We start from the raw sequence: 5,547 nt of genomic DNA on the forward strand, positions 1-5,547 counted from the left end.
TCCCTGACGTGTTCTTCCGCAGTTAGAGAAATCTTTACGTTTGTGGCCTGTAGAGTCCCGTCTCTGTCTTGTAGATCTATACAGAAGAAAGAATGCAATGGATGCTGCAATATATACTTATTCTGAGAAACTGGAAATGAGCCTTAATGCTATATTGCAAAAATAGAAGCATTTTGATATATTTAAGGCAAGTTTACTATTTTTGTTCAGGTAAGACGTGATTCTGAAGCAAATTGCTCAACAATTTCATGTGCTGTGGAAAATTTTGTTTATATTGTGATGCAGTCTTGAAACTGTTTTGTTTGGATGAAGCTGCTCTGGAAGATATCCTTCATCAGCCTGTCTAATGCAAGAGGAGCTGGTCCACTGCTAAAATGAAAAAAACCTGAAATGTGTATAGCGTAGACGAGATTTCCTCAATATCAGCAGACCTGCTCACAGTGGGTTGCATTACTCGCCAACGGAGATCGCCTTAGATCTCGCTGGACTTGCTATGTGGCTATATCAACTACGTTTCTTACAATGAGACCTTGAAAGCTTCTGCTTTTTAATGTTTTATAACAGTTGCATAAGTTGCTTGGTCTGCATTGACTCACCTGATTGAATTTACTTGTGTTTCGTCTTCCACTTTGTTATATTTTTAATAGATAATAAATAGATGTACATTTTAAGAAGCAGTTTCAGGTCTCCCTTTAAGCAAATTTCAGTATGTTTTCTTTCACAGTTACTAGAGCACTGAAATGTACAAAACATCCCGTTTGATCAAGATGTTCTGGGAAATCCAGAGTAAAAGGATAAGAGGGGTCACGGTGTGAGCTTTGCAGTTAAGACATTGAGCTAGAGTTCAGGGACAAACATTGATGCCCTGACATATTTTATCACGTTAAAACCATCCAGAGGGCAGACGGTGTTCCAGTGCGAATAAGCCACGTCCTTTCCTCCTCGGGCACCCGCAGCAAATCCTTGAGAAGGCTTCCTCAGGTTGGCATACATGCAGTGCTGTAAAAACCTAATGTTCCTGCGTGGATGCTGCTCCTGGATTTGAGAGGAGGGGAGAGACTGCTATTTGCAGTTCACTCCCCCTGGAAAGTGGGACAGCAGAAATTCCTTGCTCAGCTTATTTTGATAGAAACCACATTTATTCCTGCATGAATATGCGGTCTTTGAGCACCAGTCATGATTTGTGAAGGACAGAAGTGAAATGCCTGGCTGCAAGTTGAGCAGTGCTGAGATGTTTTGGTGTTGACACAAGGTGATTTAAGGTATATTTTGGATCTGAGAAGAGGCTAATCCTTTGTGTAAACACAGCCAGTATTAGCTGAAGTATTCAACAGCATACTGAAGTGTTAGATTATTTCATATATAAGGCATGAAGTGTGTGTGTAATAAACAGGTTTGTCACCCTGTAGATCTACTCTGTGATGTTGATGTCCTGGAATTTTATAGATGGGGTGATGAGGAATTTTATAGATGGAGTGATGACTGTACGTAACCCAAATGCAGTAAGACCTCACAGACAATTGTCTTCTTTGATTAGCTAAACAATTCAAAGACGAAAACATATCTTCATGCAACAGTAAAGATGAGGAAAGCAGTGAAGAAAAATATTGTTAAATATATTGATTTTTGAACTCTCAGAAAACTTGACAATTTTGTGCATGCGGTAAGTTGTATGACCTGATAGGTATTTACACACTCAGCAGGACAGAGCTGTGTTTGTGGTGGTGGTGGTAATAATCTGTGTGTTTACCAGCGAGGACATTAAGCTTCAGAAGTAAGAGTAGAAGTACGTGGGAGGGCTGAGCTTTTTACATGATATTTTCTGTCTCTCTGCCAGCGTGAAGGAGAGAAGAATAAATGTGACAGAAATAAGTAAAAAGGGATATTGGTATAAGGAGAACTACAGTATATGAAGGAGTGTCAAGGTCACATAGTCAAAGGACTCTACCTTCTCATCCAATTTCATACCAGCCTGTTTCAGACAATACTGCAGTCTGTGCCCTAGTGCTTGGCTTTGCTTATGATTTCTACAGTTTGACAAATTCTTATTGCCTGTAATTAGGAATGGAAATTTTTGAAGGAGGTAGTTTGTGCTATAGAGAAACTTTGCATGCTTTGGGGATTTGTGTCCAAAAATATCGATGTGTGTTGCAGTTCCTCATGAGAACATTCAGGTTCACCTCTGTAGCTGATTACCCTTCCCTTCTGTGGCTGTTGTTTTGTAGTGGCCTTTATAGTCTGGATTCCAAGAGCAGCAAGTGGTTAGAATTACTCAAGTCATTTGTGCGTGCATGGTTCCAGTTTAGGTTTGGTTTTATTGGTGTGGCTTGTACAGATTGATATCTGCTGATTGATTTCTCTCCAAGGAGTGATGTTGATTATCTACAACTACAGGATTAAGAGCTAAGAGAAAAATCACCCTTTGTGAGCCAAACAAGAGCTCCCATATTTTAAGAAGCTTACCTTTATAAGAGCCTGAATTATGGAAGCCAGGCCCATCTCTAGATAAAAGTCAAGCTTTACTGGAGAGCGGTATTTAAACAATGTACAGATCTGCTCGTGCTTTATACTTGGTGTACCAGGAACTTGCAGGTTTTTATCCACTGCTTATCCTGTCTTGAAAACAGTACAGTAAAACCAGGTAAATCATAAAGAAAAGGAAACCAGTTGTAGAACTGGAGGTGTCGGATGGTTTGCATATGAAGAGGTTAAGTAAACTATGTTTCTTTCTCAAGGAAAATAGATGACTTTTGCTGTCTGCCTGGGTACTGCAAAGATATTTTAAGGTTGGAGAATGGACAGGAGGAAGACTGTAGTCTCTTCTTCCCTTCTTCCCCAGCACCTTTAGTTACATCTCACCTGATAGCTTATCTATTTTTCAGCCTTTCATTTTCCACCCCCTGTTCCGTGATTGGAACAGGAATGTGTCCAAAGAGAAGTAAGAGAAGTAGAATGTTGCTTCAGGAGGTGAAAGGACGTTACGTGCTATTACCGATATTTACATGTTTGAACTTAATCGCGCTCCATGCATAAGAACACGCACAAGTGGGTATTACAGCTCGTAGATGGAAAGGGTTAATTTATTTCCTACTGTTTCTTAAAGCCTGGAGGGAGCAATTGAGCTAGTATGTATTATTATGCATCTAATTTGCAAAAGAATTTACTTCTCTTGGCTCTCCCTGTCTTTTCTGAAAGTACATCAATATCCTGCTCTTAAGGTAGTCACAGTAGTAATGTACAGGATGTGGCTCAGAAGCGCTGAAAACTGACTGTTCCCTGCAAAGGCTGTAACTGCTGACAGGGCTTTTCCCCACTGTAAGAAGGTAGCAGACCAACACAGAAGTGGCCCTGTTCAGCTCTCCAAAGCTAAATAAATGTGCAGTAAACTCGACCAAGAGCTCGCTTCTCTGCCAGCCCAGGCGATGGTCAGGTTCTTCCTGGTCTCATCAAAGTGCGTCGACTGTTCTCTTGAATGTCAGCAACACCGCCCTGTCCTGTGGATCCAGCTGTGCGTGTTACCACCTTTAACGGCATTTCTGAGACCATCTTTCCTGACTTAAGTGTAAAAGATGTAGACGATTACGCTGAGTAACTTCCTCTGTACGGCAAAATCACTTGAAATCTATAGGCAGGTAAGTGAGTCTCAAAATCATGAGTGGCGGTTTTAACAAAAAAACGCTTGTTGAGTACAGGAAAGATACTAAAAATACTACTGCACCTATAATTAGATACTCACTTGTTCACATCTGAAATTACTGTGGGACGCTCTGAACAGTCATACAGTGCCTCAAAACAGAACAGCCCGTACCCAACGGGACCAACAGAAATGGGTGGGTACTCCAGGAAACCTTCATTTTTTGTGAGGTCTCTACAAGCAGTTGCTTCCCAGTGCCCCTTATGTCCTTGATCATCTGTGGGAAGAAGAGTAAATGTAGGGCACAAGAGGGAAAACTAATTCTGTGAGTGTTTAGAGTATCAGAGATGCTCAGCTGGCTGCCTCCCATCTGCCGGGGTATCACCGGCTGGTCTCCAGCACTGTGCAGGAGATCAAATCTAGAGCCGTGCTGGCTGTCCAACGGGCTGAGCTTGAAATTGCCTCTTGCTGTTTGCAAGCACTGGCTGGGGGTGGCTGCATGATCTTGGCAGCCCAGCTGCCTGTGAGAGACGAGGCTTTGCAAGCTTGTGAGGAACTCTCAGATCTTGGATGCAGAAGGAGGTGTTTGACTTGCATCTTTTGAGGATTTCCTTTCCCTCAGAAATGAAGGCAAGTGCTCATCCTCCACTGACATCACACTCAATCTCCTGCCCAAGGGAGAATGGGGATTCAGAATTGGGGATTTCACTAATTATGTTAGTTTGCACTCCACGGAAAGCAAAATCTCTTCTTGAGACGAGCCATCAGATGGACAGAGAGCAAAGAACACCACCTGTTAGGCAAGAAATACAATGCTGTCAGTTCTAGTTGGACTGTTGTTGCCTAACAGGTATTAGCCAGCACTAAAAGCTGAAAGCCAAAACTAATTTTTATTCAGTTTACATGTAAAAAAATTAGATATTTTATGTAAAGATGGATTAGGATGTTCCAAAATGTGGTGTATCAGGATTCAGCTGATAACTGTCACACAGCATAATTTTTAACAATATTTCAAACAGAAAGATTACTTAACCCTTGGGTATTTTGAAAAACAAATATAAGGTGCCAGAGGTATTCTAATTGAGCTTTCATTTTCTTGGCTGTTGGGTGTGGTTGATCTAAGTCGTGATAAATTGGTAAATTTATCCATTGCTAAATGTTCTAGGGAGAAAAGAAAATCCTCAAAATGAAATGTTGGACAGTTGGGATGTTTTCAATATTTTATATAACTTCAAAACATCTCTTTAAAAAAACTAGCCGTGTCAGCAGTGGGCCTTTAAAATTAATTATTTTTGACAAAAAATGTTTTTGCATTCAAAACTTAAAAAAAAAACTCATTCAATTTGATAATTTTAAAAAACCCCAAACAAATACAAAACTACTCTGATGGATTATGACTCTGAAAGCCTTGAAGGAATCGTGAGAATTTTACACAAGCACACCTTGAATTTCACTCACCTTGTTTCAGGCCAGTATTGATCACTCAGGATTAACAGAAAACATACCTCCAGTAACTTTCTCCTGGTGGAGTGCATCAAGGAAAGGATTTGGCAGCAGGGCATGGTTAGGTAGTGTGAGCTCTACTCTTGCACTTGCAAACCTTCAACACAGTGGGAATAAAATAGAGTTTATTTCATTTCTGTCATAGAAGTTCACAAAAAGGAATGCATGTCAGCTGCCAGGGCCCTCTCCAGCTGTCGCCTACCAAGCCTGCAAGGAACTGGGAAGAATTCCTCCTCCTTTCTCGAGTTGGGTCTTTCTGGACTGAGTCTGAAATGTTCTTTGGCTAATACTCTCTGTAGCAGTTAGGACATAGTTTCAATAAATAAATGCAAGGCTTCACACAGAGGAGGAGAGCACGTCAGGGCAAGCTGTATCTCCAGTCCCCCCTCCGCACCTCTCCCGTTCCTTGG

The sequence above is a fragment of the Buceros rhinoceros genome, unplaced genomic scaffold, assembly GCF_000710305.1.
Source record: "Buceros rhinoceros silvestris isolate BGI_N320 unplaced genomic scaffold, ASM71030v1 scaffold12545, whole genome shotgun sequence".
Lineage (NCBI taxonomy): Eukaryota > Metazoa > Chordata > Aves > Bucerotiformes > Bucerotidae > Buceros > Buceros rhinoceros.